The sequence below is a fragment of the Symphalangus syndactylus genome, chromosome 20 (genome assembly GCF_028878055.3).
Source record: "Symphalangus syndactylus isolate Jambi chromosome 20, NHGRI_mSymSyn1-v2.1_pri, whole genome shotgun sequence".
NCBI lineage: Eukaryota > Metazoa > Chordata > Mammalia > Primates > Hylobatidae > Symphalangus > Symphalangus syndactylus.
In genome coordinates, this window is record NC_072442.2 from 51,889,366 (window position 1) to 51,914,456 (window position 25,091).

General features: G+C 42.5%; 1 pseudogene; it reads left to right on the top strand.

Annotated features, from left to right (window-relative positions):
* The window catches only part of LOC129470747 (cytospin-B-like), a 121,752-nt pseudogene that overhangs the window by 43,537 nt on the left and 53,124 nt on the right, over positions 1-25,091 (top strand).

Consider the following 25,091-nt stretch of genomic DNA (forward strand, 5'->3'; position numbering starts at 1 on the left):
TTCCCACAGATCTTCGAAAGGGAAGGACCTAGGAACTGAAGCCAGACCCCCACCTCTGCAAGAGTTCCTTGCTGGAGTCACTCAGCAGACCCCCCCTCTCTGGACTTTGGGGACGTGAGACTGCTGAGCACCTCCACCAGAGGGAAAGTGGAAGTGGCCCCAAGAAAGAGGGAACCACGAAGCAGTTTCAGGTATCATGTCTCTAACAGTAAGAAATCAGAAAAACATAGGGCTGATCAGCTTTGATTGTTCCTTCTGTTTTGTTCTCCTGGCCAATTGACTTCGACAAATATTTGCTGCATGAAAATAATTAAGATGCAGTGCCCGTCTTCAGTGAGTTTAAAAGGAGGATGCTGGACAGTAAGTAGTGTGCAAGATGAAATTAAGAGCTGTAAAAAAACAATACTGAATAGACAAAGTACTTGAGAGTTGTTAGTTGTCATAAGAAGTCTAGAGAGAAGTAGAAGTTCAGGGAATGTGGGTGGTAGTGTGTGTCTGGACTAGACTGTGGGCTTGCTAAGGCCAGGGACTCTGCCATATATATGTATGGTAGGCTCTCTGTCAGTATTTGTTGGGTGGATGGATAGGTGACTAGGACATTTCCAGCTGGAAGGCAGGTTGGAGCCATGTTGCAAATCTTCATTGCTAAGGAAGAGGTTTGTGCTTTATTTTGGTAAAGCACTCAGGAGCCACTAAGTTTGTGGGATTTTGTTCCTGTTTGTGAGTTATGGTACAGTGAGATTGGACCCATATTTTAAGGAGGAGTCATCAGAAAACAGTGGCATATAAGGATTAGAGAGGCATTTTGAAATCAGTGTTTAAGGAGGACTTTTGCAGGGATGTGAAGGAGGGCTTGGCAGAGGGAGAGGACTGCAAGGCCAGCAGGGTGGTCACTAAGAGCTGGTCTTTGCTGCCACACCTCTGTCACCTCCTCCCTTTTCAGTGCCCCTGGTCATGCAGGTTACAGCAAACCTCTTTCAACTGTTTCCTCTCTCATGTCTTCCTCCTTTTTCGTGTTGGTTAATCTTCTGAAGCACTGAGCACATACTGCTGCAGACTTTGCAGAAATTTCCCATGACTCTGTCATCCTCACTCCTCATCCTGATCTTCTAGATGCTCCACTACTTAGCACCACCCCTGCCTACCTGCCAGAATGGCCCGGCGTCTCCCTCCACCTGAACCTGTTTTAGTCCGTGCCTTAGCAATATTGCACAAGCATATTTGAGTGTAAGTCTTTGTGTATAAGGTTCTAACTTGAATTGTCTTCCTTTTGTCCTTTCACATGCTAAATACTGTTCTCTTTATTTAAAGGTCAAAACTTTCATGAAGTTATAGCTAACACCTGGCAGCGTTGACATCTCCCTTCTCCCTTCTCCCTTTTTTTTTCTTTTTCTTTTCTTTTTTTTTTTTTTTGAGACAGATCCTCACTCTGTCACCAAGGCTGGAGTACAGTGGCATGATCTGGGCTCACTGCAACCTCTGCCTCCCGGGTTCAAGTGATTCTCATGCCTCAGCCTCCCAAGTAGCTGGGATTATAAAGGCATGCACCATGACACCCAGCTAATTTTTGTATTTATTTAGTAGAGATGGGATTTCACCATTTTGGCTAGGCTGGTCTCAAACTCCTGATCTGCCCACCTCAGCCTCCCAAAACGCTGGGATTACAGGTGTGAGCCACCATGCCTGGCCAACATCTCCCTTTTCTGACTTCGGTGTCTTACACTGTTTCCAGTGTTTAATTTCTGTACTGCTTTGTGGTGTGGATAACTTCTGCACAATATGTGCCTTTATCTCCATTTATGCTGTAATTTAGTGGACAGTAAATGTTCAGCTTACATTTGGTATCTCTCCCAGCCCCTTGCACTGTGCAACACACATAACATTTCACTCAGTAAAACTTATGAATGAGTATGCTCATTCATATACAATATGAATGTATTGTTTATCAATATACAAAATTGGCTACTTTTGGAGTAATAGCTTTTTTTTTTTTTTTTTTTTTTGGGAGACAGTCTCACTGCAACCTCTGCCTCGGGTTCAAGTAATTCTCCTGCCTCAGCCTCCCAAGTAGCTAGTAGTAGCTTTTTAATAAATATTATAATTACTAATAAGGGTACTGTCAAAGGATTTATGAAAGTCTGAATGAATAAGCTAGGTCTTATTGTTATACTTTTGGATGTAGCCTATATTTGCACCCAAATAGATGAAGTCATATATTTCAGAGGTTTAATTTAAAGCCTCAGATATTATATATTGTCCTGTTTATATGCATGAGATTTAAATAATCAAAAGAGGTTTTAAAAACCAGAATTAGTGCTATTCTAAAATTCTCCTTTTCATTATACCAGAAATGCATACAGGAAGGCTATGTGTATATTAATATGCTATTGATGTTTTATCTTTCATGGTGAAAAGTTAAATTAGTAAAATCAATTTATTTCAATTTTACATTTATCTCATTGAGATAAAGCAATGGCAGGATATCTGGTATTTTTAATATGACCTTCCAATATACCTTGAAATTTTTTTTTATTATTTTTTAGAGATGGGGGTCTCGCTCTGTTGCCCAGGCTGGAGTGCAGTGGTATAATCATAATTCACTACATCCTTGAACTCCTCGCCTCAAGCAGTCCTCCCACCTCAGCCTGCTGAATAGCTGGGTCTACAGGTATGTGCCACCATGCCCAGCTTATTTATTTATTTATTTATTTATTTATTTATTTATTTATTTATTTCAGAGTCGAGGTCTCACTATGTTTCCCAGGCTGGTTTCAAGCTCCTGGGCTCAGGTAATCCTCCTGCCTCAGCTTTCCAAAGTGCTGGGATTACAGACATGAGCCACTGTGCTGTGCCAGTCTCTACCTTTTAAATGTTATTTAGATACTGATATAGTCTTGAAACCTGTAGAATGCTTTTGTATAGATATCCTTAATTCAAATGAGATTGAATTAAAGGTTCTAGCCTGAATTATATTTACACAAATAAAAGACTAGATGGATGAGCAACAGATGGATTTTAAAACAAAATGTAGCAAAACTCTCCCCAGACTCATGACAGTCAGGAGGCACAATTTCATGTTTATTTCACACTGTGAGACATCAAATATGTTATTAATGTAACTAATGTGGTTGTTTCTTCAGATTCTGGCTGAATAAACTAGACATTTGCTTTTCTAAAGTAGGCATTTATTTCTTGTGAATTTGAGGATTCAGAACATTTGCATCTTCTCCTTAACATGTGCTCTTCTCTCTAACCAGTGTGGAAAGAAGAAACCCTCTGGTGGCCTTGGCCCAGGAATATGGCGGTTTCAAGTGCAACGCTGTAGTGAAATGGTACCAGAAGAAGACAGAAGGTTATGTGGTAAGGGACAACGTCAGCCAGCTTCCACCAGCCCTGGGTAGTAGTAGTCCTGTGCCAGTACATGTTCCATGTGTGCCTGTGCTTGGTGGGCCAATATGCATGTAATTATCATCTTTCTATTCTCCTAGACAGAGAGGCATATGCAACGGGAAGCCAGTTTGCACTCCACCCAGCAAACATATGGGTGCATGCAGAGCTGCATCTCCCTAGGGAAGGGGGACCTTTTCCTTTGCTCAAAGTGTTACCGACCACGGGTTCTTAGGCTCTTGAGGCAATAGAAATTCTCACCAGGCCAAAAGAGTTTACCTAGCAAGGCTTTATTGGAGCATATGCCCAGGCACAAGGGAGGAAGCACAGGAGAGGGAGGATTCTCTGACTGACTCCCTGAAATGAGCTGATAGGGATTTCTTTTATTAGGCAATTGTGCGGAAATTGATGTCAAGGTAGGGAATGTGGGCTGGGCAGGGTAGAGAATGTGAGTGGAGGGGACGTGAGTCAGCTTATCTGCTGGCAATGGTTGTCTTGAGTAATGGGCCACCTGGTGCTCTGGTTAGTGGCAGCAAGGCTATATGAATCAGTTGTTTAGCATTCCTTCCTGAGGTGGGATACTTGCAACCTTGGTTGGATATTTTGGATCTCCTAAGGCCAGTTCCTGTAATCCTTTAAGTAAAAGGCAAGGTTAAACATTATGAGAGCACTGAAGAACAATATAGAATGGCTGTTTTCTTTGCGTGACTGTTAGTGGGTATGGCGTCAGTGAGGTAGTGGTGTGGGTTTTGTGATCAGTGGGAATGCATGAAAGAATGCTGTAGTGGGGCCTCCACCCAAGGAGACAGCTTTTGCTAAATTACACTCCCAAAGAAGAGTGCTTTGCCTAATTCATATAAAGGCCCTACATAAATGAGCCTCCAAAACTTCTCCAAATATTTTCTTTCTATTGCTTTCAGAGTTGTTTGCATTTAGTTTAAAGAGCTTTTGTTTACTAGGACAGTATCTGTTTTCTGTTCAGAAAAGGAATTAATACCTGGTATAAGTTTAAGTTTTTTGTGCATGTGAAACACTATACACAAAGATAAAAATGCACAAAATGTAAATGATAGTTTTTCGTTGTTGTTGTTTAAGAGATGGAATCTCACTCTGTTGCCTAGGCTGGTGTGCAGTGGCGTGATCTCGGCTCACTGCAACCTCTGCCTCTCAGGTTCAAGCAATTCTCCTGCCTCGACCTCTGGAGTAGCTGGGATTACAGGCGTGAGCCACCACACCTGGCTAATTTTTGTATTATTAGTAGAGATGGGGTTTCACCACGTTGGCCAGGCTGGTCTCAAACTCCTGACCTCAGGTGATCCGCCAACCTCAGCCTCCCAAAGTCCTGGGATTACAGGCATGAGCCACCACTCCTGGCCTCAAATGATAGTCTCTTGAACTATGAGGAAGTGAAAAGTCGTACAGTCTCCACTCGCATCCAGAAGAAGAGCATCGCCAGCTCCCACAGACCTTCCTACAACTTTCCCATCATAACCCCTCACTACTCCCTAAGATAACCCAGCTCCCACAGACCTTTCCTATAACTTTCCCATCATAACCCCTTACTACTCCCTAAGATAACCATTGTCCTCAATTATTCTCCTTATGGATTTTCACGAAAGTATACAGCCCCAAATATTATGTTAGTATTGCTTGCATTTGAATTTTATTACAAATGGAATTTTAAAAACTATGTAATTTTGCATCTATCTTTTTTATTTTTTTGGTTTTAGGGACCGGAGAGTTTAATAGGCAAGAAAGATGGGAGAAGGCAGAAAATGGAGGCTCCCCTATACAGAGATGGAGGGGGGCTTTTTTTTTTACACAGTATTGAATCAGTGAGATTTATTCATGTTGTCACCTATACTGTAATTTGTTCATTTTCTTCACCATTTAGTAACCCATTGTAGGATTATAGCATTATTTAGTTATCCATTCTATTACTGATAGATAGTTGAGTCAAGTCCAGTTTGGGGCTAAGGTGAATAGCGCCGTTATGTTCTTGTCGATGTCTCTTGAAACACATATGTGCTTGTTCCTGTTGGTTACATACTTTGGAATGGAATTTCTGGGTCTTAGGGTATGCATACATTCTAGGATAATACCAAACAGATGCCTGAAATATTTGTATAATTTATGTCTTCTCAGCAATTTATGAGAGGTCAATTTCTGTGCATTTTCATCAACACTTGGTAGCATCAGTCTTTTTACTGGAGGTCATGTGGGTAATGTGTAGTAGTGTCTCATTGTAGTTTTGATTTGCATTTTTCTTTTGGCAGTGGAGATTGAGCACCTTTTCATATGCAAATTGGCCATGTGGATAGTCCCTTCTGGGATGCACCTGCTCAGGTTTTTTGCCCACTTTGTTTGTTTGGCGGTGGGGAGGGTGAGTATTGGCTCTGTAAACAGGATATGAACTTTTGTCCATTTTAAGAATCAGATGTCATTCTCTTCCTTATTGCTTTTAAGAGTTCTTTATGTATTCTCCATGTAAGTCCTTTGTCAAATACATATATGGCAAATACCTTCTCCCAGTGTGCCTTAAATTTTTTTCTTTTGATGAACAAAGTTCTTAATTTTAATTAAGTCTAATGTATCAGTCTTTCGTCTAATGGTTAGTGCTTTTTGTATTCTGTATAAGAAATTGTTTATTTATGGCCGGGCATGGTGGCTTACGCCTGTAATCTCAGCACTTTGGGAGGCCGAGGTGGGCGGATCACGAGGTCAGGAGATTGAGACCATCCTGGCTAACACGGTGAAACCCCATCTCCACTAAAAATACAAAAAATTAGCTGGGCATGGTGGCGGGCGCCTGTAGTCCCAGCTACTCACGAGGCTGAGGCAGGAAAATGGCGTGAACCCGGGAGGCGGAGCTTGCAGGGAGCCGAGATCATGCCACTGCACTCCAGCCTGGGCAACAGAGTGAGACTCCATCTCAAAAAAAAAAAAAAAAAATTGTTTATTCATGGATCATAAACATATTGTCTCACTTTTTCCTGTAATATCTTTCCCACTGAATAGAAACTGGTTTCTCTTTAAAATCACCAATTCCTACTGCATTCTTACAATATTTTGCCAAACTTTCTGACGATTCTGGCACCACAACACTCCCTTCCCAGCCTCAAGCTTTTTCGGGAGGTGGGGAGAGAAAGAAGGTGGAAGGAAAAACCCAGTCTCAGCCAAGATGCAGCCCAGATAGTAAATTAGCAGAACTGGGAGTCTCTGTCATATCAGCAGTCAGATGTCTTAAAACCAGAATCTACCCAGAGTGTATGTATCTTGTATCTTTGCCATTAGCTTCTTTTCACTTTATGTTTAAAAAAAAAAAAAAAAAAAAAAAAGAGGCCAGGCGTGGTGGCTCACGCCTGTAATCCCAGCACTTTGGGAGGCCGAGACAGGAGGATCACCTGAGGTCAGGAGTTCGAGACCAGCCTGGCTAACATGGTGAAACCACGTCTCTACTAAAAATACGAAAAATTAGTTGGGCGTGGTGGCATGCACCTGTAATCCCAGCTACTCAGGAGGCTGAGGCAGGAGAATCGCTTAAACCCAGGAGGCAGAGGTTGCAGTGAGCTGATATCACACCCCTGCACTCCAGTCTGGGCAACTGAGTGAAACATCATCTCAGAAAAAAAAAACAAAAAAACAAAAAAAAAACCTCAGCACTTTGGGAGTCTGAGGCAGGAGGATTACTTGAGCCCAGGAGTTTAAGGCTGCCATGAGCTGTGATAGCTCCACTGCACTCCAGCCTGGGTGACAGTGACAGAGGGAGACACTATCTCAAAAAAGGGAGGGAGGGAGGGGTCTATCATGTTACTGACCAGTAATAGAGGCTCCCAAAGTATAAACGTGCCTTAGACCCCTGTTTGTTCCTGTTTGTTCTTCCTGCTACTCTGTCCACTCTGCCTCTGCCTTGTTCCCAGACTGGACCATGCCATGAAGGAAGATCCCTTGATTACAGCCTCCCTAGCCCATCAGCCACACTGCCAAGGACATGGGAAAGAATAAGAAGCCAGAGGGAGGCAGCTGCCAGCAGGAGATTTAGCATAAAGGAGATAGGAATGGTAATGAGAAATTGAAGAAAACAGTTAAAAGGAGCAATCATTCAAGAATGACACCACTGGCCAGGTGCAGTGGCTCACACCTATAATCCCAGCATTTTGGGAGGCCGAGGCAGGTGGATCACCTGAGGTCAGGAGTTCAAGACCAGCCTGGCCAACATGACGAAATCCTATTGCTATTAAAAAATATATATATATAATATATATGTATATATATTATATATATATACACATAAACACACACACACAAAAATCAGCCAGACTTGGTGGCACAGGCCTGTAATCTCAGGTACTTGGGAGGCTGAGGCAGGAGAATTGCTTGAACCCAGGTGGTGGAGGTTGCAGTGAGCCGAGATCGTGCCACTGCACTCCAGCCTGGGCAACAGAGTGAGACTCCGTCTCAAGAAAAAGGAAAAAAAAAAAAAAAGAATGACGTCACTGATGCTACCTGTGCTGTCCCCCACCTGACAGAAATGGACTGAGGCAGCTGCCAGAGTGGATATGAAAAGGCAATTCACATTTTTGATGTAACCTTGTTGTAATGAGATTGCAGTGAAGAGACAGAAAATAAGATGTTTCCAGTCATGATCCTAAGAATAGTATTTCCTGCTGGAGTGCTTTTTTTGTTTGTTTTTCTGAATGTCTTATATTAGTTTTCATAACATTTTACATTTAATGAAACCTGAAACTCATTTTGCCTGGAGTACTTTCCATTCGTTATTAAATCTCTGTAAGATTAGAAATATAAATACGTGTCTGCTTCATTTACTCTTCACAAAATATTCTGTCTAGACCTGTTTGTGTAAGATGGCTCATAGGCTTGTTCTCTCAGAATTAGGAAGGCAAAAAGAACGCGTGAAAGTCAGATGGTTCATAGTCTTTTTGAAAACCAGTAGCCATGTACCTTTTATTTTAGATTCAGGGGTGCAGGTTTGTTACATTGGTATATTGTGTGATGCTGAGGTTTGGGGTACAATTGATCCTGTCACTCAAGTAATGAGAATAGTACCCAGTGGTTAGCTTTTCAGGCCTTTCTCCCCACCCTCCCTCACCTCTTTCGGAGTTCCCACTGTCTGTTGTTCCCATCTTTTTGTCTCCATATACTTGATGTTTACCCTCATTTATAACTGAGGACATGAGGTATTTGGTTTTCTCTTCTTGCATTAGTTTGTTTAAGATAATGGCTTCCAGCTGCATCCATCTTGCTGCAAAAGACATGGTTTCCTTCTTTTTATGGCTGTGTAGTATTCCATGGTATATATGTACCATATTTTCTTTATCTAGTTTATCAATGATGGATATTTAGGTTCATTCCATGTCTTTGCTATTGTGACTCATGTTGGAATGAGCATACGAGTACATGTGTCTTTTTGGTACAATGATTTGTTTTCCTTTGGGTACATACCCAGTAATGAGATTGCTGGGTTTAATGGTAGCTCTGTTTGAAGATCTTTGAGAAATCTCCAAACTGCTTTCCACACTGGCTGAACTAATTTACATTCCCACCAACAGTGTATAAGTGTTCCCTTTTCTCTATAGCCTCACCAGCGTCTGTTATTTTTCAACTTTTATTTATTTATTTATTTTTATTTTTCAACTCTTAGTGGCCATTCTGACTGATGAGAAGGCCATCTCATTGCAGTTTTGATTTGCATTTCTCTGATGATGAGTGATGATCAGCATTTTTTCATGTTTGTTGGCTACTCGTGTGTCTTCTTTTGAGAAGTGTCTGTTCATGTCCTTTGCCCATTTTTTAATGGGGTTATTTGTTTTTTGTTTGTTGATCTGTTTAAGTTCCTTATAGACTCTGGATATTAGATGCATAGTTTGTGAATATTTTCTCCCATTCTATAAGTTGTCTGTTTACTCTGTTGATAGTTTCTTTTGCTGTCCAGAAGCTCTTAATTAGGTCCCACTTGTCAATTTTTGGTCTTGCTGCAGTTGCTTTTGGGGACTTAGCCAAAATTTCTTTGCCAAGGCCAATGTCAAGAAGGGCATTTCCTAGGTTTTCTTTTAGTATTTTTGATAGTTTGAGGTCTTACATTTAAATCTTTAATCCATCTCCAGTTAATTTTTGTATGTGGTGAAAGGTAGGTGTATAGTTGCATTCTTGTGCATATGGCTAGCCAGGTATCTCAGCATCATTTACTGAATAGGAAGCCCTTTCCTGTTGCTTGTTTTTGTTGAAGATCAGATGATCATAGGTATGCAGCTTTATTTCTGGCTTCTGTAATCTGTTTCTGTTGGTCTTTATTAATATATTATTCAATAATGAATTGAATTATATATTGTTTCAACAATGAATTTTTATTGAGAGACCTCTTCAGCTCCAGGTAATTGCAGTTGCTGGGGATTACACAGTGAATGAAACAGGCAAAAGTTCCTGCTGTCATGGAACTTAAATTCTCAGGGGTACTGGCAGTTAATTAAAATTAAAAAGTAACGTGTACCGTATTTGAAGGTTGTATTGCTGTGGAGAGAAATAAAGCAGGAAAGGAGGATTGGGAATGTTGGGTGAATGGTACAGTTTATACACAGTGGTCAGGGAGGTGACATTCGAGCACTTGCTCCCCTCCCCTGAAGGGCTTTGGTGTCTGCATGAAGGTTTATTTTCCACCAAGGACTAGGTGTGGAGGGTCAGAGTAAGGAGGTCCTCACTGCCGTGACTGTGCGATTGGAGCTGAAGTGACACAATGGTGGCCGTCCCAGGTCAGCAGCACTGGGAAGTAAGCGTCACAGCCAGACCCACCTGCCGAGCCCCGAGCCAGCTGCCTGACATCTCGAGTGGCCCAGGATTGAGACCCAGTGAAAGGATGTGAGTCTGCCCTCACTATGAAGTGAGGCCCTCACTGAGCTCAAAATGATGCTCCTAGGAGACCCTTCCACACATTCTGCTCAACTCAGGCACCCTGGGATCTTTTTGGAATAAGTCACTCCTAGGAAGGCCCTGCAAATTACTCTCAGTCTTCACATTTCATGCTCCTGATGCCTGTTAGCTGTTTTCCAAGATAAAGGCAGCCCTGACCCAGGGAACCCCTACACCTCCTTTTCTTTCGTCTAAAAGTCTGCTTTGAGCTCCTAGTTTTGTGTTATGATGGGAAAATCTCTATCTCGAATGTAATTACCAGTAAGAATTCTGAAAGGACAGAAAGCCAAAAGGGTGAATGTGACAGGCAGAATTCTAAGGATAACCCCCATGACTCTCCCTAGTATAATGTCCATCCCTTTATATGACACAGGGAGATGGTCTGGATGTGCCCCACCTAATCACAGAGCCCCTTAGAAGCCAAGCTATGTCTCTGGCTTGTGGCAGAAATCGGAGAAATTCAAAGTGTGAAAAGGACTCTTTGTGTTCTTAGTGGCTTGAAGAGGGAGGAGCACGTGAGAAGGAGCCGAGAAGGGCCCCTGGCTGACAGCCAGCAGGAAACAGGGACTTTCTAGCACTAAAGCATTAGTGCTGAGGTCCTTGCCATGGCCAGAAATTGTCACATGGGGCGCTCTGCAGTTTGGAGATTGACAGCTGCAAGTGTGGTGCCACCAGGTCCTTTGTCCTCTGTCCCTGGCCTGATGCCCTCATACATCAGCTAGGCCAAGGGATTCTCAGTTTGCTTTGCCTTCTGCTTTCCCTCAGCTGGGGGATCTTGGGGTAAAAAGACACTCTGATGAATGTGTAGAATTCAGCTCTAAGTCTCTTCTAAGTCCTCTGTCACTTCCCAAGAAGCATCAAGAGGTACAGCTGCCTCGCCCCTTCATGGGTGGCACCTTAGCTGTGCTCCCTGGGCCCTTGGCCAATACTGGTGAATCAGGCAAGGGCAGGGATGGGGAGTCCATACATCTCACCTGCATCTCCAAAGCTGGAATCCATAATCCTTAGGAAGTTACAATGGGCCAAGTTTAAGAATTTTAAAGTCCTCTGGTTTCACGTGTCAGTTTAGAATATTAGAGCAGTATTGTAGCAGAAAAGAAAAGATGTAAAGTGACAGCAAAGTTCACTCTTGTGGAAAACATAACTTTGAAAACAGTTTGGCTAGAAATGGCCAAGTACTTTTATTGCTTTCATCTAAGTCATTGCATTAGTTTTCTTTCACTGGGTAACAAATTATCACAGACTTGGCGACGTAAACATTACATGTTCGTTAGCTCCCAGCAGGTCAGAAGTTTGGCTTGTGAGGCTGGGCTGTCCACTGAGGGTCCCCTGAGGCTGAAGTCAGGGCGTCAGCTGAGCAGCGCCCTCACCCTGAGACTCTGGGGAGAGCCTGCATCCATGCTTATCCAGGGATTGATGAGCTCTTTATGGTGGTAAGACCTAGGTCCCCATTTTCCCTCTGGCTGTTGGCCAGGAGTCACGCTCAGCTCCTAGATCGAGGCTGATCCTGCATGGCAGTGCCCTCATGGTCGTGCCTCCAATCTCAGACTTCCTCTTCCACCAGCTGGAGAGAACTCTCTGCCTTTAAACATCCAATGTGATTAGGTCAGGCCCACCCGATCCTTCTCCCTACCTTAGGATCAGTTCATTAATCAGCTAATCACATGTGTAAAATCCCTTTGCCATAGGTAATCTTGGGAATAACATCAGGTTGACACCAGGGAGTAGAAGTCATAGGGGCATCTTATAATTCAGCCCCTCAGGCAGGGTTCGCAATGTGGACTATGGATTGGAACCACCTAGAGAGCTTTTAAAAATACCTGTGTCTGGGCCTAACCCTGGATCTAAAGAATCAAATTCTAATGTGGAGAGCCCCAGGAACCAGGGTTTCTAAAAAGCTGCTGCTGTGGTCTGAGTGTTTGTGTTCCTCTTATCCCAACCCCAGATTGGTATGTTGAAACCTAATCACCAATGTGACCATGTTAGGCAGTGGGGCCTTAGGGAGGTGACTCAGTCCCCTCCTGGGGTGAGAGCCCTTATCCAAGAAACCTCAGAGCTGCTTTGCCTCTCTCACCGTGCGAGGACACATGGGAAGGTGTGACCTATGAACCAGGAAATGAGCCCTCACCAGACACGAAACCTGCCTTGACCCTGGACTGTCCAGCCTCCAGAACTGTGAACAAGAACTTTGTGTTGTTTATAAGCCACCCCACCCATGGTACTTCATTGTAGCCACAGAATTGCCTAGGACAGCTACTCAGGTGATTCTAACATGCAGACAGCGTTGAGAACCTCTGATCTAAAACTCATGCCTAAGCCTGAGAGAACTCTTTCCAGTTCTGTGTCTCCAGTTGCCAGCCGTCTGCATGCTGTAAAAGATGAGAAACACAGTGGACATGACGATGGAGACATTGATGGCCTGAAGAAGAGACCACCACTCTTTCACCATCTAGGCCAGGAAAATAATCTGATCCTAAGGAACTGTGGAATTCTCTGTTATTTCTTGGTCCCAGTAATTCCACTCTATCAGGTTTCTGTTGCTGCAAAATGCTGCAAAGATAGTCATTTAAACAATGCCCATTTAGCAGCTCACAGTTTTGTACATCAGAAGCCCCTATGAGCCCAGGTAGGTTCTCTGCTCCATGTGTCCAGGTGTTGGCTGGGCTCTTACCTGGAGGCTCTGGGAAGGAATCTGATTCCAAGTTCACTCCAGTGTTGGCAGACTTCACCCTTTTAAAATTGCCCTATGACCTCAACCACATCACCATCGTCAGCCGCAAAGTCTAGGACATGGCAGAGCCCTAGGAACGCAGCCAAGGTGCGAGCCATGGAGGTGTGTGGTAGCTGTGCCTTGTCATGCTTCTTGGGAAGTGACAGAGGACTGAGAAGAGACCTAGGGCTGAATTTCACACTTTCATCAGGTGACTTACAGGCCAAGGTCCTTCAGCAGAGGGCAAAGCAAACTGACCATCTCCTGCCTATCAGGACAAGGAGAGAGAGGACAAAGGACCCGGTGGCACCACACTTGCAGTTGTCAACCTCAGCACTTTAATGCTTTAGTGCTGGCCTGTCCCAGTCAGCCCACAGGCACCAAGGAAGAACGAAGATTCCATAGTTGGATCTGGATTCACTAGAGGCACCCCTTATGTCAAGCATCTTACAAGGCCAGACCTAAAGATTCTGAAGCCTCCTGACAGAGAAAGCCCTACCCTGCCCGTGGAGTGGGTCATTCACCTCACGACTCGTGAGTTCATTTACCTCTTAACAGAAATCCATTTTCCTATATCCTGTATGATAATAAGCAGATGTTATTTTCTATAACGAGCCTGTTTGCAAGCCTTGCTACCGTAGTATACTTCATAGTTAAGGACTTCATTTATGAGAAACTAAACCAAAAACTATAGCAGATGGTTGAGTAGCTCAGGGAGCTACTTTCTCCTTCTCAGGACATTTTGAACAGAATGACTGTGATTTCTGATGAGTAAGCGAAGCACCACATGTTTAAACTCAAGTAAGACCTTTGCCCTCTTCTGATCATGCTTCTCCTCCCAGTACGTTTATAGTCGCTGGAGTATAATATCTTCTAACTGCCTCATCCTTTATGTGCCTTCAGTGAGGTCACTGACGTGAGATCATTGAGAAAAGACAATTTAGTAAGAGAATTTCAATGTCAGCAGGAATGTTTCTTCTCCAAGCACTCCTTGCACATCATTGTGATTCACGTTTTATCTTTTCATTGTAATCCAGGCTGAATCAACATTTGAGGGGCTTATGATTTTATTTTGCAAGCACTGGGCCCAGAGGAGTAGAGTCAGAGGATGAATGGAGCCTTGCCGAGGCTGCAGGAAGAGCAGGTGTTGGAGACTGGGCGCTGCTGTTGACACTATTGACGGGGGCAGTGCTGCATCCAGAACTTTCAGTTCAGGGCAGCTTCAGGGTTGGGGGGTACATCATGGGGATACTTCAGCCCCAACCTGAGACAGTCCATTAGGTGAGTCATGACTGTGGAATGACCAAACAAGTTTCAGTCCAAGGGATTGATGGAGGAGGGGCAGTCTTCAGGCTAACTCTGTGCACACATGTGTGCACTCAGTAAATATATTCTAAATACTTGCTGGATGCTGTGCTCAGCAACCAGGCCTAGACCCCCAGGAAAAAGGTGGGTCAAAGGCAGTGGGACAGACAATAAAGAAAGAGAAGGGGAAGGGGAACAGGCCCAAGGGCTGTGCAGAGAATTGCACAGGATGAACAGGAGTGCCTGGGGTGCTCCAGGTTGGGAAGGCCTGCTGAGGAGGTGACGTGTACACCTGCACCAGAATGAGAGGAAGAGCCAGCCCTGTGGAGATGGGGTGGAAGGATCCCAGGTACAGGGAGCAGTTAGAGCCAAGGGCCTGGGGCAGGAAGGAGCTTGCCATGTTAGGGGGACAGAAGAAGGCTCTGTGGCCAGGGTGATGGTTGGCTGGCACAGAGTGGGCGTGATGAGATTGGAGAGTTGAACCAATATTGCATCATAGGTTTATTATTTCTAGTGGAAATGGGGCTTCTGCGTGAGGGTTCAAAGCCCCCAAAAGGTGATGGCTGCCTGACCTTTGTTCCATCCCAGCTGGAAAGTGGCTACCCTTGAAGTCATGGACATCTTAGTGCCTGCGTTTGTCGCACCCCCCCCATGTGTTGCCAAGGAATTTAATGTGGCAACCCTGCCTTCCCAGAGCATTGAACATCTTCTCTGCAGCACAGGCTCAGACAACCACCTCTGACTGTAGATCCTGGAGCTCAATGTGGTGAACTACTACATAAGTTAAAGTGGTTGGTTTCAATCATTGTAGATGGTTATAAATAGCCAGAAATATTGAAATTGTTTTATAAACTAAATGTAAAATTGCTCAATCCCATTGGTCACCAAAGATATGCAAATGAAAGAATGAAATGCTATTTCTTTTCTTTTATTTTTTTTGACGGAGTCTCACTCTATTGCCCAGGCGGGAGTGCAGTAGTGCGATCTTGGCTCACTGCAACCTCTGCCTGCTGTGTTCAAGCGACTCTCCAGCTTCAGCCTCCTGAGTAGCTGGGATTACAGGCATGTGCCACCACACCTGGCTAATTTTGTATTTTTGGTAGAGACGGGGTTTCTCCGTGTTGGTCAGGCTGGTCTTGAACTCCCGACCTCAGTTGATCCGCCCACCTCGGCCTCCCAAAGTGCTGGGATTACAGGCATGAGCCACTGTGCCCAGCGTGAAATGCTATTTCTTTGCTTACAATATTGGAAGTTTTTTAAAATGAAAAGGTGGTCCAAATGAGAATCCTACTACACCATTATTGGGAGTGCAGATGAATACTGCCTTTGGGGAGGACAATTTAGCAGTGTGTATCAGGAATCTTAAAAATGAGTATGTTCTTTAACACAGAAATTGTCTTTCTAGATATTTATGTGAAGGATATAGTCATGGATGCCTGTAAAGATGTAATTGCAAGTAAGTTCATAGTAGTTTTATTTATAATTATTTTAAAAGAACTGGAAATGGTATACATTTTTAACAATAGGGGAATCAACTAAATAAATTATGGTATATGTGTATGGTGGAATATTATAAAGCCCTTAAAAATCATGGGTTGGGAAAATCTATTTAAAGGCACAGGAAAAAATGTGCACAGTACATTAAGTCAAAAAGCAGATTTTAAGTCTCGGGAGTATAATTTCAGTTTTGCAAAAGAGATCTATATAAATGTTAACATTGGTTATCTCTGGGTGAATATTTAAAATTTATTCATGCTTGTCTGTATTTTTATATTTTCTGCAATGAACATCTTATATATATGTATGCGTGTGTGTGTGTGTGTGTGTGTATGTTTTTTTTTTTTTTTTTTTTTTTTTTTTGAGATGGAGTCTCACTCTGTCACCCAGGCTGGAGTGCAGTGACGAGATCTTGGCTCACTACAACCTCTGCCTCCTCAGTTCAAGCAGTTCTCCTGTCTCAGCCCCCCGAGTAGCTGGGAAGGCACACACTACCACGCCGGCTGATTTTTTGTATTTTTAGTAGAGACGTTGGTCAGGCTGGTCTCAAACTCCTGACCTCAGGTGATCCACCCGCCTCGGCCTTCCAAAGTACTGGGATTACAGGCATGAGCGATTGTGTGCGGCTAAACATGTTGTATTTTTAACAGAAAAAAATGTTTCTAAAATTGCGTTTTTTTAGCATAAAGAAGCCAGGTGCGAAATGCCACATCTTGTATCATTCTATTTGTATGGAATGTCCAGAATAGGCAAATCCATGGAGACAGGACATGGGTGGTTGCTAGGAGCTGGGGAGAGGGGATGGGGAGTGACTGCTGATAAGACAGAGCTTCTTTGGGGGTTGAAAATGTTCCAGAAGTGGACAGTGGTGGTTGCATAACCTTGTAAATATGCTCAAAACCACTGAATAAGGCTGGGCGCGGTGGCTCCCGCCTGTAATCCCAGCACTTTGGGAGGCTAAAATGGGTGGATCACGAGGTCAGGAGATCGAGACCATCCTGGCTAACATGGTGAAACCCCGTCTCTACTAAAAATACAAAAAAAAAAAAAAAAAAATAGCTGGGCCTAGTGGCGGGCGCCTGTAGTCCCAGCTGCTCGGGAGGCTGAGGCAGGAGAATGGCATGAACCCAGGAGGCGGAGGTTGCAGTGAGCTGAGATCATGCCACTGCACTCCAGCCTGGGTGACAGAGCGATACTCCATCTCAAAAAAAAATACAAAAAAAACCCCACCAAATGGCACACTTTTAAAGGGTATGTTTTGTGTTGTGTGATTTATATACCAGTAAGTTATTTATTTAAAAATAATAAATATAGTTTGAAGGGCTTAAGCAGAGGGATCAGGAAGATGTTGGGAGGGAGGGAGTACATTGGGTGGAGTAGGAGCTGCTATTTAAATTATAAATATTATCAAACTATAATTTAAAAAATATACATGTATTACTTTGTATATTAAAAAATAATTGAAGGCCAGGCGCAGTGGCTCATGCCTGCAATCCCAGCACTTTGGGAGCCCGAGGTGGCTGGATCACCTGAGGTCAGGAGTTTGATACCAGTCTGGCCAACATGGTGAAAACCCATCTCTACTAAAAATATAAAAATTAGCCAGGCGTGGTGATGCGCAACTGTAATCCCAGCTACTTGGGAGGCGGAGACACTAGAATTGCTCAAACTCAGGAGGCAGCGGTGGCAGTGAGCCAAAATCACGCCACTGCACTCCAGCCTGGGTGACAAAATGAGATGCTGTCTCAAATAATAATAATAATAATAATTGAAGCAAAACAATAAAGTAAAAGAGATAGATACAAGTTATTAGTAATCTAGTTTTTACTTGGGAGGCAGGATTCACAAGTATTTATTTTGTTATTATCATTCATAATCCAAGCATATTCTTTGTATCAAAGGTTATATTATGACCTACAATTTGGAGGTGGAAAATCTGAAGGAAAGGCCATGAAGAAGTATTGTGGTTAATAATTAAACCAGATGCTTTCTGAGAAAAGATTTAAAATGGAGAAATAAAACCCATGAGGAGGGTGCTCTCCTGGAATGACAGCATCAGGAATGGACCTGAGGGGCCTTCTGAGCTGGGCACAATCCACAGTGCTGCTATCCCACTTCACAGCCCTGTGACAATTCACAAGTCAGTTATTTCTTCCTAAACTGTGACTTTTTAAATTAAAATATACACATAAAAGAGTGATAAAAACATTTTTCAGAAAAATGGCATTTTTCCAAGTGGCTTACCTAAAAATGCCCTTAGCCCGAATTGCATATACTGTGTTGTAACTCAGAATTTTCTCATTTTGACATGGTCCCTTCTTATTTTATAAAGATAATAAAAGCATTTTATATCATCAAAGCTTTTGCAATTTGAAATAGTAATGTGATACTGTTAAACTAGATTTAAGTCTTGAGTCAGATGAATGGCAAATCCAGCCCACCACATGTTTTTGTAAATCAGTTTTGTAAGCACACAGCTCCACACGTTCATTTACATATTCTCCAGAACTGTTTTTTGCTGCAACTGCAGAGCTGAGTAGTTGCAACAGAAATTTTTCAGTTAGATGACCTACCAAACTGAAATTATTTACAATTTGACACTTTATAGAAAAAATTTACTTAGATGAAGATATATATTAGGTTGGTGTAAAGTACTTGTGTTTTTTTGCCATTACTGCAGTTCCTTTTGCACCAACCTAATACACATATTCCTTAGATGAAGATATATGCAAGTATCTCCTGTAGTTCAAATCCTATTTGGGGCCTGGCAGGGTGGCTCACACCAGTAATCCCAGCACTTTGGGAGGCCGAGGCAGACAGATCCCTTGAGCCCAGGAGTTCGAGACCAGGCTGGGCATACCAAAAAAGTTAGCTGGTTGTGGTGGCACATACCTGTAGTCCCAACTACTTGGAAGGCTGAGGCAGGAGGATAGCTTGAGCCCAGGAGGCAGAGGTTGCAGTGAGCCGAGATCCTGCTACTGCACTCCATCCTGGATGACAGAGTGTTATCCAAACTGAATCTTGTTTTAAATCTGGAAAGAACACCCACGTTGCAGGCAAATTGTTTTTCTGTCTCTGAGTTCTCGCAGACAAGCACTAAAATCTCCTTAGCCAATAGCAAGCAGCCCCTGAAATATCAGCCCACCTGGGGCTCTGTTTCTTGTCTTTTTTGAGAGAGATCTCTTGAGGGCTACATGCACAATTCAAAAAACATAAATCCTTTGACTTATTTATTGCCATCAGAGTGGTCCTTTCCCTGACTTCATTATGAAGATAGAGCCCCAATAGCAGATGTGCGGCACTGTGGGCTTCCACTCTGTTGAGGCCTTTTCTACCCGCTCTCCCTTCTTCTGTGCCTTTTCTGACACAGTGGCTTCTGAAGTGGCACAGGCATTGTGCTACAGCCTAACAGTGGAGTTTGTTTGAAAATAAAGACGAAGGGCTTTCCCATGTTGTGGGAGACACAGTCCTCTCCTGATGGCCATGTTTCTGGTTGGTTTTCTGTCACGAGCCAGTGTGCTTTGGGGCACCGGCTCCCACTCTTAGTGGTGTGTGCACTCCCAGAGGTATGAAACTTTGAGGAATAAAAATGGCTTTCTAAACAAAAATATCAAACAGTGTAGAGACCTGTCAGATTGTTCGCACAGCAGATGGGGAGGGACGCATTCTCCCACTTTAATGTACACAAACACCAAAGAAGCAGCCCCAACAAGTCTAAGCTGGGCCCATCAGCTTCTTCCTCGGGAATTTTGGAAATGAAACTGAGTAAGATCACCTTAAAATACAAAGCCCAGATGCTGTTGGCAGCCTTGTTTTTGCCTCTGTGCAGAAAAGAGTTAACCCAGGAGGCCTGGGACGGCTCTCCTTAGCAAGGCTGCTTGCAAGGCTGGCCCTCGGCTGGAGTCTGAGAACTAGGATTACAGGAGGGTTCACAGCATTCCCAGAACTGATGAGACGGGCTCACGGTGCTGAAACTGTTTGTGCAAACACGTGGTTTGTGCTGAACAGCGGCTTTCCTGTGAGGAGTCTGGAATGTGGTATATGCTGGGCAGAAGGGGCCCATGTGACCAGCCCCTGATAAAAACGCTGGATGCAGAGTCCCTTTGCGGATCTGGCTTTGTGTCCTTTCATTGTAATAAATTTGTGCATAGCTGTGGCCATGACTTCATGCTGCGTCCTGTGGGTCCTCCCTCTGATCATTGAACATGGGCTTTTTACTGAGCCTTAAAAAGGAGTAAGGCACTGACACAGGCTGCAATATGAATGTTCACTGAAGATGTCATGCCAGGTGAAAGAGCTGGGTGCAAAGGCTACATCTTGTTCAAGTCCATTTATAAGAAAAATCCAGAATAGGCAAATCCACAGAAACAGAAAGCAGATGAGTGGTTGCCAGGGGCTGAGGAGAGAGGGGAATAGGGAGTGGGGTGGCTGCTTAGTGAGTACAGTTTTCTGTTGCGTGATGAAAATGTTCTGGACTAGTGATGGTCGCACAACATTGGGAATGTACTAAAAGCCACTGAACTATACACTTTAAACTGGTTTAAATATACAAATTTGGTTCCATTGGTCTTTTATACCAATACCATGCTGTTTTGGTAACTAGTATAATTTGAAGTCCAGTAATATGATGCCTCCAGATTTGTTCTTTTTGGTTAGGATCGCTTTGGCTATTCAGGCTCTTTTTTGGTTCCATATGAATTTTAGGATTGTTTGGCTGGGCGCGGTGGCTCACGCTTGTAATCCCAGCACTTTGGGAGGCCGAGGCGGGCGGATCACGAGGTCAGGAGATCGAGACCACGGTGAAACCCCGTCTCTACTAAAAATACAAAAAAAATTAGCCGGGCGTGGTGGCGGGCGCCTGTATTCCCAGCTACTCGGAGAGGCTGAGGCAGGAGAATGGCGTGAACCCGGGAGGCGGAGCTTGCAGTGAGCCGAGATTGCGCCACTGCACTCCAGCCTGGGCGACAGAGCGAGACTCTGTCTCAAAAAAGAATTTTAGGATTGTTTTTTCTAATTCTGTGAAAAATGATGTTGGTATTTGGATGGGAATTTCATTCAGCAGATTGTAGATTGCTTTGGGCAGTATGATCATTTTCACAATGTTGATTCTATGAGCATGGGATGTGTTTCCATTTGTTTGTGTCATCTATAATTTCAGCAGTGTTTTATGGTTCTTCTTGTAGAGATCTTTCACCTCCTTGGTTAAGTATATTCCTAGGTTTTTGTTTTTGTTTTGCAGCTGTTGTAAAAGGGATTGAGTTCTTGATTTGATTCTCAGCTTTGTCGTTGTTGGTGTATAGCAGTGCTACTTCTTTGTGTACATTGATTTTGTAACCTGAGACTTGACTGTATTTGTTTATGAAATCTAAGAGTCTCATGGAAGAGTCTTTAGGATTTTCTAGGTATATGATCATATCATCTGCAAATAGAGATATATGACTTCCTCTTTTCTAATCCAGATACCTTTATTTATTTCTCTTGCCTAATTGCTCTGGCTAGGAGTTTCGGAACTATGTTGAATAGGATTGGTGAAAGTGGGCATCCTTGTCTTGTTCCTGTTCTCATGGGGAATGTGTTCAAATTTTCCCCCTTCAGTATTACACTGGTTGTGGGTTTGTCATATATCCACATATATATTATTTTGAGGCAAGTTCTTTTTATGCCTAGTTGTTAAGAGCTTTTATCAAAAGAGATGCTGAATTTTGTTGAATGCTATTTCCGCATCTATTGAGATGATCATATGGTTTTTGTTTTTAATTCTGTTTATGCGATGTCACATTTATTGACTTGTGTATCTATCACCTTGTACAGAAAATCAACTCAAGATGTATCAAAGACTTAAATATAAGACTTGAAACCATAAAAGTTTTAGAAGACAATTTGGAAAAGCTCTTCTAGACTTCAGCCTAGGCAAAGAATCCATGACTAAGACCCCAAAAGCAAATGCAACAAAACCAAAAATAAATAAATGGGACCTAATTAAACTGAAAAGCTCTTTACAGCAAAAGAAATAATAATCAGAGTAAACAGACAACCCACAGAATGGGAGAAAATATTTGCAAACTACAGTCCAACAAAGGACTAGTATCCAGAATCTACAAGGAGGTCAAACAAATCAGCAAGTAAAAAACAAATAATCCTATCAGAAAGTGGGCAAAGGACATGAATAGACATTTCTCAAAAGAAGATATACAAATGGCCAAGAAACATATGAAAAAAATACTCAACCTCGCTAATCATTAGGGAAATGCAAAATAAAACCACAATGAGAGACCACCTTACTCCTGCAAGAATGACCATTATTAAAAAGTCAAGAAACAATAAATGTTGGCATGGATGTGGGGAAAAGGGAACGCTTATACACTACTGGTGGTAATGTAAATTAATACAACCTCTTTGGAAAATAGTATGGATATTCCTTAAAGAACTAAAAATAGATCTACCATTTAATTCAACAATCCCACTACTGGGTATCTACCCAAAGGAAAAAAAGTCATTATATGGAAAAGACACACATGCATGTTTATAGCAGCACATTCACAATTGCAAAGATGTGTAACCAACCTAAGTGCCCATTGACTAATAAGTGGATAAAGAAAATGTGATTTTACATATATATATATATATACACACACACACACACCATGGAATACTACTTAACCATAAGAAGGAATGAAATAATGTCTTTTGCAACAACTTGGATGGAGCTGGAGGCCATTATTCTAAATGAAGCAACACAGGAGTGGAAAATCAAAAATCATATGTTCTCACTCATGAGTGGGAGCTAAGCTATGGGTATGCAAAGGCATACAGAGTGGTATGGTAGACTTTAGAGACTCATAAGGGAAAGGTAGGGAGGGGGATTAATTTTTTTAATAAAATAAAATTAAAATATATGTATTTTACCCTATTTTTTAAAAGTGTCGTGGCTGGGCACAGTGGCTCACTCCTGTAATCTCAGCACATTAGGAGGCCAAGGTGGGAGGATTACTTAAGGCCAGGAGCTTGAAACCAGCCTGGGCAACATCGTGAGACCCTGTGTCTACCAAAAAATAAATAAATAATAATCAGCTGTGGTGGCATGAACCTGTAGTACCAGCTACTTAAGAGGCTGAAGATGGAGAATGGCTTGAGCCCAAGAGTTCAAGGCTGCAGTGAACTATGATCGTGCTACCCTACTCCAGTCTGAGCAACAAAGAGAGACACCATCTCTGGGGATAAAAAACGGCCATAATGATGAATATCATTTATCATGCCTTTTTATGCTTGTGCTAAATAGTTGTGAAATGCTGCTAAATTTTTGTAAAATAAGTTCCTAGAAGTGAATTTGCTTTGCAAAAGGGTGTGTTATACTTTTCCATTTTAATATATATTCTCAAATTGCTCTCTTGTAAGGCTATTTAATTTACACTTCTCTACACAATGTGCAAGATTATACACATTCCCAATACTGGATACGTGTACTCTTTTGATCTTGTTCAGCCTAAGAGGAGAAAATGGCATTCCTTTTAATTCTTCATTGTAGATGAAAGTGACTTTTTATCAGTTTGTTAGTCATTTACATCTTTCTTCCGTGAATTACTAGTACAATTGCTTTGCTGGCTTTTCTGTTTGCATGTTCTTCTTTTTTCCTCAAAATTTGCAACAGTTTTTTGTTTTGTGTTGTTTTTTATTTCTAAGAAAGCTCTGTGTTCCCATAATCAAGTTTGCAGAGATCCTGATGAGCAAAGCAGTCAGCCTGGCCTGAGAGCTCTGCTTCCTGCTCCCCAGAGTCAAGCATTTTCAAGTCACCTTGCTGATTTTTTGGCATTTACCTCTACATTGCTAAATAGTATGCTTATCACTGCTATTTCTAGTTTTTCATTTTAGATGTTATATTTTGATCTCCTACTGTGAAAGATGAGGATTTATTTCTTTTCAGCCCCCAGCCTCTGTGCTTCCTGTCCTTGCATTCTCTCATTGTGGTTTTGTGTACCTGGAGTTCACATTAAGATGCTGTGAGTGTCATTCATAGATTAGCCATGTAGTAGTATACACTGCTGCTGCTTTTTCTTTTACACAACCTTTTATTCACCCTCCACTTAAAATTATCTTATTTTTGTCTGTTTACTTAGTTTTCTTTTTCTTTTTCTTTTTTTTTTTTTTTTTTTGAGATGGAGTCTCACTCTGTCACCAGGCTGGAGTGCTATGGCACGATCTTGGCTCACTGCAGCCTCCTACTCCTGGGTTCAAGTGATTCTCCTGCCTCAGCCTCCCAAATAGCTGGGATTACAGGCACATGCCACCACACCCAGCTAATTTTTGTATTTTTAGTAGACGGAGTTTCACCATGTTGGCCAGGATGGTCTCGAACTTCTGACGTCAGGTAATCCACCCACCCCGGCCTCCCAAAGTGCTGGAATTACAGGCGTGAGCCACCGCGCCCAGCCTCTTTACTTAGTTTTCTATGTAAATGTCATTAATTCAACCCCAACTCTTTGTGAGATATCCCCACATATCACAGGGGTCAGGGATCACAGCAGTGTCATCTTGAGATCTCTCTCGAGCCTCTGACCTCCTCCGTCATGGCTGCCCTCTCTGCCTGGCACACAGATTCCCTGTTAGTTCTTTGCCTCTCTCTTTTTTGGTCTTCTGTATCCTACATCCTATTCTTTTTCTTTCTCTTTTTTTTCCTCCAGTATCTCCCTGAGAATGGGTTCATAGAAGGTAAAATTTTATGGCCTTGCATTTTTGTTTTACCCTAATGCTTGATGGTTTCCTTGGGTATAACATTTTAGGTCAGAAACTATTTCCCTTTATAATCTTGTGGGCATTGCTCCATTGTCTTCTATTTGCCAGTGTTGCAGCAAGAAGAAAATAATTCCGGTCCTTTGTGACTTTTTTCTCTCCAAAAGCTCATAGGAGGTTCAGGCTGTTCCCAGGATTCTAAACTTTCAGTGTGGTTTGCCTTGCTGTATAGCTTAAGGTTTTTTGTTTGTTTGTTTGTTTGTTTTTCATCATGCTAGTCACTCACTGCACCCTTTCAATACAGTAATTCATGTCTTTATTTTCTGGAATTATTTCATTGGTAATTTCTTCTACTCTGTTTTCTTTTTCTGGAACTCCCTTTACCCTGGTCCCCTAATTATCATATTTTTTTTCTCCTGTTTTCTATCTCTTTGCCTTACAGTTTTGTTTTCTGAGATTAAACTTGAGGCTTCCCTAAGTTTAATCTTCCAAATTCTATTAAATGCTTCATTTCTGTTATCTTTTTTTTTGTTTTTGCATC